At 38.6% G+C, this 15,680-nt stretch overlaps 1 protein-coding gene across 1 annotated transcript in view; it reads right to left on the bottom strand.

Annotated features, from left to right (window-relative positions):
* The window catches only part of spon1a (spondin 1a), a 217,555-nt gene that overhangs the window by 178,864 nt on the left and 23,011 nt on the right, over nucleotides 1–15,680 (bottom strand). The gene's annotated exons all lie outside the window — the stretch shown is intronic.

Raw genomic sequence — 15,680 nt, 5'->3', positions numbered from 1 at the left:
CATGCTAATTTTACTACCCTAGCCCAGTATAGCTCTTAGCTCTTACCTTTTAGCAGAAAAAAATCCAGTTTGGGAAAAGAGATCATAAACCAAGTGATATCAAGCAATCAAGCATGATAAGTGATGTTGTATTTATTAATTTATGTACGTAGAGTGTAAAAATGAACTTAAACCTGACATTATTTGGCTCTCTTTGGCAAGTCTCTCCCACATTCTGTTATACAGTATATAGCAGGTGAAATGTAAGCGTAACACTGCTGCAGAAAAAAAAAATCCTAATGATAGTTAAATACATTAAATACATATGACTTTACTACACCAAAATGGACTTAGTTGTAGTAAAACATGATAGAAAGTTCTTACCTTTGATGGATAGCACACCTCCATTCTCCTACAGCGTTCCAAGATCCAGAAATTTTAACAGTTTGTCCAAACACCCTTCAGACTTAGTGTAACGAGGCATAATTTGCCCCCATAAATCGCTTTTTCCACCAATATCCAGCTCAAAACTAGCTCCACACCTTCTTGCTAGAATCCGGAGAGCCCTGATATTTAAAATGAGGCTTTAATAACCTAAAAAGTGCACAGGAAGCTCATTAAAATCCACTGTTTACAATCTATAATGCTAGCTTCAGCCCCAAGCGCCGCCATCACTGAACTGAAAATAGCATAGACATTGACATATATATACATAGACTCATAGATGCATAGCATAGCAGCCGGCGCTAGGAGGCAGGCTATGCAGAGTCTATGTAGAAATACTTCTATGTTATCATCAATTTAGTGATGGCGGCGCTCGGAGCTGAAGCTAGCGTGTAAACAGTGTTTTTTAAGAAGCTTTTTGTGCACTTTTTAAGTTATTAATGCCTCGTTTTAAATGTTAGGGGTCTCCGGATTCTAGCAAGGAGGTGTGGAGCTTCTTTGAGCTAACGGTGATAACGGTGTAAAAAGTGATTTATCGAGGCAAATTATGCCTCGTATCACTCAGTCTGAAGGGTGTTTGGACAAACTGTTAAAAGTTCTGGATCTCAGAACACTGTGGGAGAACGGAGGTGTGCTATTCATCAATGGTAAGTACTTTTTATCATGTTTTACTGCAGCAAAAGTCCATTTTACACTGAAGTTCTCCTTTAAATAAATCAGTTATGAATTACATTAGTTTTTTTTGTTGTTGTTTTTTTTTACTTATTTGGCTGAACACCAAAAGGATTTTTTTTTTTTTGCTATATTCGACTGATTATTTTCGACTAGAGCATCCCTAGTTAATAGACGCAGTCACATTCCAACTACTGCACACACACCCCCACACACACACACACACACACCCTCCCACATACGAGCTGACCCACTCTTATGTAAAGATGCTGCCAGATCCACTCTAATTGTCCATGCTTTAATTCAATCTCACCCCAATTTCACATATCTGGGAGAGAGAGGCACCGGAAGAAAGCCTCCTCACTTTCCAGGGCCGGCCAGGCAATCAGCCACGGTAATGGTTATTTAACATCCAATTTAAATTCTATCAATGAGATGTTATTAAGGGCAGACTCACTTTCCTGCATTTACACTGCTGATGCTAATCGCCTGTGTGTGTGTGTGTGTGTGTGTGTGTGTTGAAGGAGTGAGAGCGAGAGAGAGAGAGAGCATTCTTTTCAGGCCAGTGCTCAAGGCCACAATGTATAAATTTAAGGGAGCATATCAGGCCCATGGATCACCGTAAGTTAGATCGATGGGAAAAGCTGCACTCTCGGATGCGATGCTGCAGATTTGGTTTAGGGTTCATTATTAATTCATACTTCTAAAAAGGGGAGTCAGGACGCCTACACACTGGAGGCTGACGCAGCGTCAGAAATGCAAATCTCTCACTATATATAGCCGTTAAAACGCGGTGTTAGATCTGTCAGGCTAGAAAACATACCTACAGCGCTCTATCTGCGACACTATTTGACCCTCTTAAAGAAACGTCGGATTCGTATAAATTACAAACGGCACTTTTATTGCAAGTCAACATGCCCTTAAAATAAGCCAACAGTGATATAGAAATTGATATATATCTTCCTTGGAAAATTTTGTAGTAGTGTTTTTCACAGCTTTCCTTTAGATTTGTAATTGTACCTATAGTATTAGAATTGAGGGGTTTTTTTATTATTAACCCCTTAATAGGCAAGTTTAAAAAAAAATCTGTGTGAGATATTTTCTATTCTATTTTCTATAAATTTTATAGAATTTATAGAAATTCTATTTCTATAAATCTATAAATCAATTTTCCATTCTATTCTCTAATTTCTATTCAAGCATTACATAAAAAGCTTTTATGTTTGATTACTGAAAAGCATAATTGTAATTGTAACAGAAATTCAAAAGAAAATGTTTAAGTAAATCTGCTAATGTCAAAATATAATGAATAAAATAATAAAATTGGCTCTTTCCTAAACTTCATTATAAAATCAATATTTTCCTGAACACAAAACAAAAACAGTCTGTTTTCAAAAATGCAGAATTTTGGTTGATTCCCGTCACTGATCTGGAATTTTTAAGTGGTGTAGAGAGAAAACAGGCAGCTTCTCCAGAGTGTTAAAAAAGGGTTTTGTATCACCTACACGTAGTGCTGGACGATATGGCCAAAATTTATATCACGATATATTTCTTAATTTTGGTCGATAAAAAAAAAAAATAATAATAATAAATAAACATTATAAAGTTGATCATTCTTGTAGATACCAGTGGTTTTGATTTGTTCAATTGATTTTAAACTTTGCAAAAGTTCAATACCCTGATCTTCCACATACGATTGTGTAAGGGGTTGGCCTCTGCTGCCAGCAGTCTCCCAAGGGAACTCCAAATCCCAGAATTCCAAGAGGTGATCAGCAAACCAGCCACACCTGTTGGCACTGGTATATAAGGCCATGGCAAGCAGCACACCCTTGTCATACCTTTGTAGAGGGGTGACCCGTAACAGAGGGTATTGAAAATATTAGAAGTAAAAAAGAGAGTAAGAGATCTCAAAAGAAAGCCAATAGCAAGATCTCAAAAATGAAGTAAAAACCTTAAAAAAGAAAGTCACACAAAAGTGAAAAAAAAAAATCTTAAAAGAAAACAACAAAAAGAGAAGACTTTCTAAGTTTTTATCTGCCCTTTGTTTGAGCCATTCCACATGGCATTTCCTTAGTTTCTTTTCCCGCCTTTTTCCCCTTCTTTCTTAAGGGAGCAAAATCTCACAGTTAAAAGCCTCTACCTCAACTGTCTCTACTTCAACCTATAATTTATAACCATTCATATCTGCTAATAATAATGATGAGAATGATGAATAATAATTTATATAAAGTAGACCTTTCTCTGTTTGCTCTTGGGTCCAATCCTTGATTGTCTTATGACTGATTGTAGTGGGTATAAAACCCAAATTGACTAAACCACAAGGTTGTGGGTTCAATGCTTGGGTTTGCTGAACCCCTAGTGTGATTTCCATGCTCAATTTTGGCAAATCACAAGGTTTTGGGTTCAATATCAGAGTTGTAGAGCTCTGTGTAGGAGAGTGAGCTTGCTGTAGCATGGCCTTTGGTTTGATGTGCCTATCCTAAGTTATCAGGACAGTAATTGTGAGATGTGAGGGTTACTTTGCCTCATTAAACACATCTTCTACCACACACAGAGTGTGTCCTCTGTTTGTTTGTGACTTCAGAGAAGCCAGGAATCAGTGTACTTTCTCTGCTAGCTCCTGTACCACACAATTTCACCCATTACAACATGCAGGTCTGTTCAATTCAATTGCAACATTGTGGGTCAATGTCTGGAGACACTACTTTATAAGTTTACTTTTAATGTAATGAAGTGAGTATAAACATTCTACTGTTTCTACTGTTGATTTCATCATAGCGTGACCATATACAATACCAAAGTCCTGCCACTGCTCTGTGAAAACAAACTCTTCTACTGCTCTTTTCTTGAATTGCCTTCTTTCTTTGTTGATTTAACCCTAGAACACTTTAAAAACGTTAAAAATGAGTAACACCATCACTAACGTTGGGTATACACTGTATGAATGAATGAATGAAGTTTTGGAACCCTCCTTTAATTTTACAACATACAACATCACATAAAATAAAAAAGGTACCATTGATGACCCTATAAAAAATCAGAAAAAATATTTTCTGATTGGAAAATAAGGTAATCCTTAACACGTAATGTTCTAACAAAAAAAAAATAATGCTGCTGGGAACTTGGTCTTTGGTCCACCCATTCCTGGGAAATGTGAGCACCTGATTTAAACACTCAAACACTAACAACTGGTAAATTACACCCATAAAATATGTTGCGCTCCATCACAATGGCTAAAAATCACCTGAACGCATGACTCTTGCAAAAAAACATGGATCCATAAATGGCAGGAGGGAATTAACCATAACATGAATAACATCAATGATCGTCCTGAAGATACCCAAAGTCCCACACAACTGAGACAGCAGCAACACAATGAAAATCACATTTTAAAAAAGTGTGGGTGAAAATCACCTAGCGTTATAGGGTTTAATAAAGGTAAAAAGTAAAAAGTGACCTGGCTACAGTGGAGTCCTAAAGGGCTTCTCACATTTGGAAGTCAACCACAGGTTTTTAATACCTGACTAAATCATAAACCAGTGTATAGGACTCCAGTGTATAGGAGACAGAAAGTCCCAGTCTGACCCTAAAATAATCACAGTTTAGACGAGAGCCACTGGTTATTGAGACTCTCACTCTTTCCAGGCATCTTGCAGAACGTTCTTGCAGTGCCATTACTCCACAATTACAGCAGCAGACTGCAGCAGTGTAACCACACAGTCTAAAAGCCCTCTGTAATAGAGGAAACCTTTTCCATAAATACATAAACACAGACATGCCCATTCTGAAGAGTCTGCTCTCAGAAACTCAAACACAGATGATGATGATGATAGGACACTCACAGAATCGGTTTAGAAATGAAGACAAATATACAACAGACGTTTTCTAGCTCTGAATCAGTAAATATACCTTACATGAAGAATAGCTGTAATGGCAAGACAAGATTCAGACACATTGCCTGATATTGGGCACCTAATGTAGCTTACACCCTGCACAAGGTGTGTTGCGATGCTTATTGCTATTATGAGTGTTGGGTTTGATATTAGATGGTTGGATCACACTTCTATTAGTAACATGATGAAGGAATGTGATAAATCAATCACTTAACAACTGGTGTTATGCATAGGGCTCCGCCAGGATGCATTATTCATCCAACTAACACCAACAACCACAACCACAACAATCTGATAATGGCTCAACAAGGTTCCAGAAGCACAGCTTAACACTATGTTTATGGTTAATTGCCAATAAACCAATACTGGCTACTCTTAAAAGCAAACAGTCTGGGTTCACTTCTCTTAACCAGATCAACAACCATCCAACCAACCAACCAACCAAAGAACCAACCAACCACAGCACACTACCTAAGCACAATCAAAGCCAGTGCACAATAATTTACACTGTAGGGTTGCGTGAGCAAAACACAGCAACAGCTACAATGTGATACTCATTCAACAAGTTTCCAGAAGCACAGCGCATTATGTTCAAGGTCCATTGCCTCAACTGGCAAGTTAAGTTATTTAAAAAGAAAGCTCTAGGGCCCAGGAATTACTACCCCACTCTCTTATGCACTTCCTATCACTGCAGGTGATGCAGGTGACTTCTTCTACAACCAATCACAAAGCAGAGCAGATTATTTTTCTCTGGATGAAGGAGCATCACCTTCAATTAAATCTCTCAAAGACTGAACTTCTGGTCATACCAGCAAAACCATCTTTTCAACACAACTTCTCTATAAGCATCGACTCTCTCTCTCTCTCTGGGTGTTATGGTTGATGACCAGCTCTCCTTCACACACCATGTGGCCTCAGTTGCTCGATCCTGCCGCTTTGCGCTTTACAACATCAGAAAAACTCCTGGTACAAGCAGTCGTCATCTCACGCCTCGACTACTGCAATGCCCTGCTAACTGGCCTCCCAAAACCACTCCAAATGATCCAGAATGCAGCAGCACGTCTGGTCTTCAACCTGCCAAAATGGGCACATGTCACCCCGCTGCTCATTGAGCTCCACTGGCTACCAGTTGATACTCGCATCAAATTCAAAACTCTTACAATCGCCCACAAGGTGATGACAGAACAGCTCCTTCCTACCTGCACTCACTCCTGAAGGCTTACGCTACCTCCCGGCCGCTGCGCTCCTCCAATGAACGTCGCCTTGCTTTGCCAAACACTCACACAAAGCAATCCAGACTGTTCTCATACAGAGTTCCCCAAACTACCTTCTACTACCAGATCAGGAGAATCTCTCGCTATCTTTAAGAGACTCCTGAAGACAGAGCTCTTCAAAGAGCACTTACTCTCTTAACACCTCTAACACACTAACTACTTCTAACCCTATTTCCTTCTTCCCCTCCTTCACTTATCTATCCTTTTATTTCCCTTCGACCTCCTCTAAGCCCATCTAAAATGGTTTATCTTAATTCCTATTACTTTTGTACTTGACACTTGTAAGTCTCTTTGGACAAAAGCGTCTGCCAAATGTAATGTAATGTAATGTAATGTAGAACTTAAACTGCAACTTAATTTACGTAATTTTAAAACTATTAAACATTGTAACTATTTAGTTCATTATGTCACATAGAAAGCTTACATTCTCTTACAATCTGTTTATTTCTAATACTCTCCCATTTTTTTTTTTCTCACCAATTTAGCTAGGCTGACTGTTCCACCCATTCAGCTGTTATTTAGCTGTTTATCCCCCATCACTAGTGATGCCCCAACACAAGGAAGATGAACCCTAGCACATGCCTCCTCTGATACATGTAAAGTCAGCCACCGCCTCTTTTTGAACTGTTGCTGATGCAGCATTGCCGAATAGTCAGTGCACACCAGGCTAATTTTGCTCTCTCAGGGCACCGACAACGGATGACAAGTGGCATGACCAGGATTTGAACCAGCAATCCCTGATCATATAACGGCAGTGCTTTAGATGGCTGGACCTCTTCGTGAGTCATCTTTATTTATACTTTTTTATTTCATATTTTTGGTCCAGTTTTCCATTTAAACAGTGAGCTGTTTAAAACCTCCAACAGCACTGCTGACTCTGACCCATACAATGCTAAGTATGTCTCACCACCCAAATAATTCTTGCTCTATGGTGGCCCTCTAAGGTCCTTGAGGATAATAACAAATGCAGAGACACCAAGATACAGGACTACAGCCTATCATTTTAGAACTACAAAATGCTCCTATACACAGAGTGCACCTGATATAATAATAAGTGTAGAAACAAAAAATGTTATCATAAAATTCTGACTGGACAGTGCAGTAGAAACAGATTGACCATATCTAATGCTGTGGAAGGTTCTTCATCAGGGCCACAGGACTGTAGCCTTTTGGAGATGGAATGGAAGATATGTAACAGATCAATCTCTATCAATTGAAAAGACAGCACAAAGTAATCAGACCTCCACTCTGCAGATCAATCTGTATCACAGGATCACACACCACCTACAGCAGTGTTTCTATTAGTACAGAGACTCTGAACTTTACAGCTAAAAATAGGAATCTCTTTTAGCATCTGTCAGCTACAGTGTACTATTGCCTGTCTATACCAAGGTCTCCTAAATTAGAAGCATACATTGTTTTTTGTCCAAAATATCAATTACAGGTGGTTTAATTCTAAGTAAATATAGAGAATTTATATTGGTTCATTCATGAAATTCAAACACAATATAAAGAGAAACTTTTTTTCGCACTATAGGCACATTATGCAACACTAGTAAGGAACAGGGGTGTTGCCATGTTTCCCTTCTAATTTAGCAGGTCTTGCCACTGGGTGATGGGGGATGGGTGAGAAAGTTAAGTAAAGCTAAGTTAAGTAAACAAAACTGTAATTCTTAAAACATTTTCTTTTAGAGTCAAACAAGCACTGGATATCAATCTACACAGATTTCTCTCCTGAAAACTGTTTATTTGGGTGAGTAAAGCACTCCCGTTTATTTACAGTGAGCTTAAATTTCCAGATTTCCACTAAGATTGGGTGCAGCAGCATTAGTGGCTTAATTAGTGTTAGTAAATGACGCCCGACAGCAGTACACTGAGGAACCCTGAGTGTTCCGGTTTCGGTAAGTTTGGATTTTAGTCAGTGCATCATCCCACTTAGCTTGTATTAACATAGTAAACGAGTAAGCCACAGGCCGATATACTCACCTCTGAACTGTGAAAGAGCTAGCGCTTAGCGTGGTTAGCGGCTGATGCTAATACTGTTCCAGCTTCGTTGTTGGAGAACTAAACTGAAACTCCTGTATAACGCTGCACTTCAGCAGAGTGGCTTTACTGCTCTTTACAACCTGACTGGTAAAATCCATACATATGGTGCACCAGATCATAAGGCGCACTGAAGGTGCACTATTGCTGATTAGCTGATCGAAGGCTTGTTGACCTTTACACATTGAATTTATGGTAATTTTCATTCTTTAATAGGTTTAATTATGAACTGTAGAGGTAGAAATATGCACATGTATTTTTTTAAGAGAAACATTGTTTTCAAACATATTTGTTTTAATTCACACATTTAATGCAAATTGGAGATGATCTGCTAATGCTTGCTTCTCAAAAACCCAGTCTTTCATGAATTCTGAATACCAAACCATGATTACAATCTCCTGTAAAAAAAATCTTTGCCTCAATTCTAACAACTTTTTTTTGTAATCTGAATGTATTGTATTGTATTGTTTGCAGTAAAAGTCAATGCACATGTAAAACACTGCATTTATTTTGATTATTGTTTGCATTTTTTTTATATTGCCCCAGCTTTTTATGATTTTAGGGTTGTTGTGGTTTTATTTATGAGAACTCTGAATCATCACATCTGCATGGCTGTTTTAAAGGACTAATCTCTAAAACATTATAAAGTCACCTTTTAAAAAGCTGAGTAAATGGCATTTCAAATTTAAAGGTTATGGAAACAGTGTTTACATCCATTTACTCTCCACAGCATCACTCATTCAGTAACTAGGGAGGGAGGAATGTAGGTATAGCTCTCACTAATGAAATAAAAGGTGAAGCTGGATGAGTCTACAACATCTCATCAAAAGCCAGGGAAAGATGTGGAAAACCAATTAGCGCTAACACACACTGGCTCACCATTGAGGTAAAGGGGCTACAGTTCTTTAAAAAAGACATGACTGTATTGTCAAACCAGTGTTTCTCTTGTTTCTGGCATAACCTCAAACCATGACTGACTTTGGCTTTAATACTTGTTGCTGATAACAGTCTGGATGGATACTTTCCACATTTGGTCTGGAGCTTATGACATCTATCTTTCTTTCTTTCTTTCTTTCTTTTTTTTTTGTCTAACCAGAATACACATTTTCACTGTGTTTTGGTCCATCCCAGATGACTCCAAGCCCAAATAAGCCTCCACCACTTTTGGACATGGTTTACATAAGGCTTTAATTTTGCATAGTAACTTTAATGGGCATCTGTGAATGTAACTAAATACATTCTTTGCCCCCCTACAGATTATTATTATTTTTTTTTTTTGCATTTTTTGTCTACTGTTTTTTTTTTCTGATTATCTTTAATATCAAACTATCTTTAATATTCAAACTTTAATATCATACAAAGAGAACCTGAGTAAATATAAAAAGCAATTTTTTAAATGACAATTGTATTTATTAAAGGAAAAAACCCAACCCAAACCAATCTAGCCCTGGGTGAAAGTGTTTGCCCCCTAAACATATATAACTGGGTTGTGCCACCCTTGGCGGCAACAACTGCAATCAAGCTTTACTGATAGCTGGCTATGAATCCTTCATCTCTCTGTAGAGGAATTTTGTTCCACTCTTCTTTGCAGAATTGATGTTTTAAATCAGACACACTGCAGGATTTTTCAGCATAAACATGCTGTTTAAAATCATGCCACAGCATTTCAATCAGACTTTGACTACGTTGTTTGTGTGCTTTGGATCATTGTCCTGCTGCATAACCCAAGTACTCCTGAGCTTGAGGTTACAGACAGAATGCAGATGTATTCTCCTTCAGGATTGTTTGATAAAGAGCAGAGTTCCTGGTTTTATCTAACTACAGGAAGTTGTCCAGGCCTTGAAGCAGCAAAGCAGCCCTAGACCATCATACTTCCACCACCATGTTTTACGTTTAGAATGATGTTCTTTTTCTGAATGTATTTGTTAGTTTTACACCAGATTTAATGGTTCACACACCTTCCAAAAAGTACCACTTTTGATAAGTCGGTCCAAAGAATATTTACCCAAAGTCCTGGGGATCATCAGGAAGTTTTTTTGGTAAATGTGAGACGGGTCTGTTGTGTTCTTTTTGGTCAGTGGTGTTTTTTTTTGCCTTGGAACTCTCCCATGGATACCATTTTTTTTTGACCAGTATTTATCTTATTGAATCATTAACACTGACCTTAATCGAAGCAAGTGAAAGGCCTACTTTGGTCTACAGTAGTGCTTCACAAATGTGTGTCAAAGTAATCTTGTGCCTGTGTGGCTCTATCAGCTATTCCTGAATAACTGTTATTGATGCAGTACGTCTGCAGGATTGGAGATCATGGGTGTTGTTGAGCTTAGGCTTGTTTCCCTTTTACACACTGAATTTACTATACGTCATGAGTACTTTGGTCTGAACTTTGGTGCATGCCAGCTTTTGGTTTGGACCAATCTGAAGTCTACAGGGGTTGGACAATGAAACTGAAACACCTGTCATTTTAGTGTGGGAGGTTTCATGGCTAAATTGGAGCAGCCTGGTGGCCAATCTTCATTAATTGCACATTGCACCAGTAAGAGCAGAGTGTGAAGGTTCAAAATATTGCAATGCACACAACATTTATGGGTGACATACCAGAGTTCAAAAGAGGACAAATTGTTGGTGCACGTCTTGCTGGTGCATCTGTGACCATGACAAAGTCTTGATGTATCAAGTCAAGATGTATCAAGAGCCACAGTATCCAGGGAAATGCCAGCATACCACCAAGAAGGGCCAACCACATCCAACAGGATTAACTGTGGACGCAAGAGGAAGCTGTCTGAAAGGGATGTTCGGGTGCTAACCGGGATTGTATCCAAAAAACATAAAACCACGGCTGATCAAATCACGCAGAATTCAATGTGCACCTCAACTCTCCTGTTTCCACCAGAACTGTCCGTCGATACAATAAATTGTTGTGGTCTAAAACCAGGTGTTTCAGTTTCATTTTCCAACCCATGTATATGTTCAGAACAAACAAGGAAGATGTGATGCCACCATTAATGACAGATGCAATTGGCCTAGTTAAAATCATTAAAATGTACAGAGCACAATGCTGAGGAGACACTAAGCAGTCCAGCACCTTATTACCGCATATGTGTGTGTGTGTGTGTGTGTGTGCGTGTGTGTGTGTACAGTGCCTGTCGTAGGAGACACAGTTGTGTGACAATAAGTGACAGTACCTTGTGGGTTAGCAGATGCACCTGTCGTTCTTTTCTGGCAAACTTTTAATTGGACTCAACCTTATGAGTTTTCAGCTCAGACAGACTGAGAGGCCATGCCAAAACAATTAACCCTGTTACCCAGCTGCCCTGTCTTTCTTTATTTAACTAACATTTCTCTCCTACACAGGCAAACATTTACAGCTTTTACAGGTTTCCCAAACTCTCTTTTTAACTCCATATAGAACATAGTTGGAAGAAAATGAATAAAACATTTATTTACTGTAGATGTCTCTGGATATTTTGACCACAACTCAACAAACAACCTACCCAAACATTTGACTGGCACGCCACTCAAAACTCAGCTGTGTTCTCTCCCATTTACATTATCCAAGACCTTTATCTCTTTTTCACACTGTGATACAACCAGTGTTCTTCTCATTCATACTGGTCTAGAATGTTCTTCTCCATTCACACATTTCCACAATGTTCTCCTCATTCATAATATTCTAAAGTGCTCTCCTCATGCACACTGGTTGAGAAGGTTTTCTATCATGCACCCGATTCTAAATTGTTCTCCTCATTGATGTACGTAGCTTTCTAGAATATTCTCCCTCAGTTCTACAGTGTTCTGCAAATGTCTTACTAGAATTAACTAGTTTCATTCATTCTTTTATGATTAAGTGAAAGAACTGTGGTACTGAATGGGGAGATTTGTTTTTGTAGTTGTAGTTCCTACCCAGACCTTTGGGGGCAGTACTGGTTATTTATTCCCAATTTACATGCCACCCAACAATGGAAGCCATGTGGTAACAATGGAGGTTCAGAAGAAGCTGTTGTTTGATTCTGCTGACTTGTGAACCTTTCTTTAAGTTTATTTGAACTTAATGAAGTTTTGTTCTGTTTTTCTATTTTTTGATCTCTTTACACTTTGCACAGTCATTTTAATTCGATGGACAAATCTTGCAAATATCAACAATAATTTCACTGAAGCTTCTTCACAGCCAAAGCAAAGTTGGATTATTTCTTCGCTGTTTCACTGCATTTCTCAGGATTTCTATGGACTTCTAAGGACTATTTCAGCCAGACCTGGTAAGAATGATCCAATTATTGTTTGAAAGATCCTTTTGAAAGATTTAAAAGACTAGAGAAATGTATTTCTTTGGGTGTTTTGTGCATTAATCAATCAAGGAGTTGTAGATATTGATTTGGTGTATTTGGTGAATTTGGGGGATTGAAAATTTATCTGCTCTTTTATGATGGTACCCTTCTTATTTCTAAAATTTCTGAAAGCGTGTTAGTAAATCATAATCAAACGTTACAAGAGGTTGAGGAAGTTTACTACACTTTCCACTTTTTCAAGCTTCATGAAAATTCTCTTTGTCACACTGAAAGTTCTTCCTATATTGTCTAGAATATTCAGCCTAGAATAATCTAGAACGTCCACCTCCTTCACACGACTTAGGATGTTTAGCCTAATTCACACCCCAACTCCAGAGTGTTCACCCAAGTCATTACATTCTAAAATCATCTAATTCTCCAGCAGTCATTACAATTTATATATTAGTGCATTTTAAAAACAAATCTTGAAGAGTGGAGAGACATGCAGTCCAAGCTGCTTGAGGTCTAGTGTGAGGTTTTCACAATCAGTGATGGTTTGGAGAGACGTGTCATCTGCTGGTGTTGGTCCACTGTGTTTTATTATCAAGTCCAAAGTCAGTGCAGTTTTGTTTTCCCACAGAATCTTACAGCACTTCATGCTTCCCTCTGCTGAAAAACTTTAATGGAGATACAGATTTAATTTTCCAGCAGGACGTGGTACACTGCACACACTGCCAAAAATACCAATTGGTCTTATATAATATTCCAATTCTCTTCTCTTCAATTCTTACTCATAAAACACCAACGTTGCTAAACCCGGTCATTAACTGCAGAGTTTAAACAGGTATATTTAAGCAGAAATCTGTGCTGCACTTGTTCCAGGACTGAAGTTCATCACCTGTAGCACCTTATAATCCTCCTGTTACACCAGCGCCCACACACCAGTATGAGAACTGGTGTTTCTCTGATCACACAGCTCCTCTGCAGACTGAAGAATGAACAATTACACAGATTCACCCAGACCAACCTCCCTGCTCCACAGCTTCAGCCCAGCTCTCCTCTCATTACGTCCTCCAGCACCTCTGCAGACCTGTCCTCAGCGCTCTGCCTCCAGCACTCTTTTTTTCTTTTATATCTCACTTTTACATTCTTTCAAATCTCACTTTTCCAACATCATCTGTTCACTGTCACTCTTTTCCTCACACAGTATCATTTATTTCCCCTGCTGTCAGATTCACTCACTCAATATCTCTCTCCCCTCTGTCTTTCTCTTAAACTGTACTTTTCAGTTTCTTTCCCTTTTGTCCTCCCTTTTCCCTGATTTCCTCTCTCTCTCTCTCTCCAGTTCATTCTCAGTCTTGTCTCTTTCTCTTGTCGCCCGCATTCTTCACTCTTCCTTACCATGACTTGCTTTCTGCATCTATTTTCCTTTCTTTGTCACTGTTTAATACAAAACCATCCCAAATATTTGCAACTGATAAAAAAGAAGACTAAATAATTTACATTAATTTTCCAGTGTTTCCTCTAATGTTAGGGTTTCTTTTAGCAGTGCTCTCCACAACCTGGAAAAAATATAAGCTGTACAGGGCTAGAATAGTAACATCAGATGAGCTAAATTAGCATTAAAATGTATTTGCCAATAGACCGGGTGCACAGCTGAGTATATCTATGAACGGTTCTACTGCTACTTCTAAGTAAAACTCAGCAGTAGCACTGCTAAGGAAAATATATTTGATTTGTATTTGTTTGGTATGCCTGCTGGAATATTTAAAATGTTTGGTGTTCAATAAATATTTTTAAATTGCAATGTTGTAAGTGTTGCTTTTTCTTTGAGAAGAATATTAAATATATTTTATACAGAATAGCACTGCTGAGGTACTGTAGGAATTTGACTAGAACAGCACTGCTGATGTATGTTTTTGACTGGAATAGAACTGCTGAGTTACTTTAGGTATTTGACTAGAATAGCACTGCTCATGTACCATAGCTATTTAACTAGAATAACACTGTTGATTTATGGTTTTGACTAGAATGGCACTACTGAGGCACCCTTTTACTAGAATAGCACTACAGAGGTACTGTAGGTGTTTGACTAGAATGGCACTGCAGAGGTATATCTTGGACCAGAAAAGCACTTCTGAGGTATGTATTTGACTATAATAGCCCTTCTGGATATGTCTTGGACTAGAATAGCACTGCTTTTTGGAATATTAATAATGTTGTGCAGTGTTAAATCAAATTGCAGTAATGTAAACTACATGTTGGCTTCACAAATGTTTATTCCAACGGTTTCTGTCTTTCTACGACCTTTTCCTTCTCACTCCTCTCTCAATTTTTTCCTTCACCTCTCTTTCTCTCAGTCCCCTGATATCACTCTGTACCCCGGTTCTCTGTTTAGGTGGAGTTGAGGGGAGTTGGTGGGTACCAGAGAGACATGAAGCTGGAACGGATTAGAATGGAACTTCTGAGGTATGTCATGGACTAGACTAGCAATGCAGAGGTACTGTATGTTTTTGACAAGAATAGCACTGATGAGGTACTTTAGGTATTTGACTAGGCTAGCACTGCTGAGGTACTTTAGGTATTTGACTAGAATAGCAGCGCTGAGAATAGCACTGCTGAGGTACTGTCGCTATTTAACTAGAATATCACTGCTGATGTATTGAATGCATTTGAATAAAATAGCACTGCTGATGTATGTCTTGGACTAGAATAGCACTGCAGAGGTATGCCTTGGGCGCTTCTGTATATATTGTAAGTATGTATTGAACTAAAATAGCACTTCTGAGGTATGTATTGGACTAGAATAGCACTGCAGAGGTATGCCTTGGGCGAGAATAGCACTGCTACTAGAATATTAAACATGTTCAGTGTCCAATCAATATTTTTAAACTGCATGTTGTAATTGATTTTTCTTTGAAAAGGAGGTAAACAATACATTTAGGCTTCACACATGTTTATCCCAACGGTTTCTGTCTTTCTTACTCCTTTTCCTTTTCACTCCTCTCTCAATCTTTTCCTTCACCTCTCTTTCTCTGTCCCCCTGGTACCACTCTGTACCCCGGTTCTCTGTTTAGGTGGAGTTGAGGGGAGTTGGTGGGCACCACAGA

The sequence above is a fragment of the Astyanax mexicanus genome, chromosome 9 (genome assembly GCF_023375975.1).
Source record: "Astyanax mexicanus isolate ESR-SI-001 chromosome 9, AstMex3_surface, whole genome shotgun sequence".
Taxonomy (NCBI): domain Eukaryota; kingdom Metazoa; phylum Chordata; class Actinopteri; order Characiformes; family Acestrorhamphidae; genus Astyanax; species Astyanax mexicanus.
The sequence above is the reverse complement of the archived record's forward strand: the minus strand, read 5'-3'. Positions and strand labels throughout refer to the sequence as shown.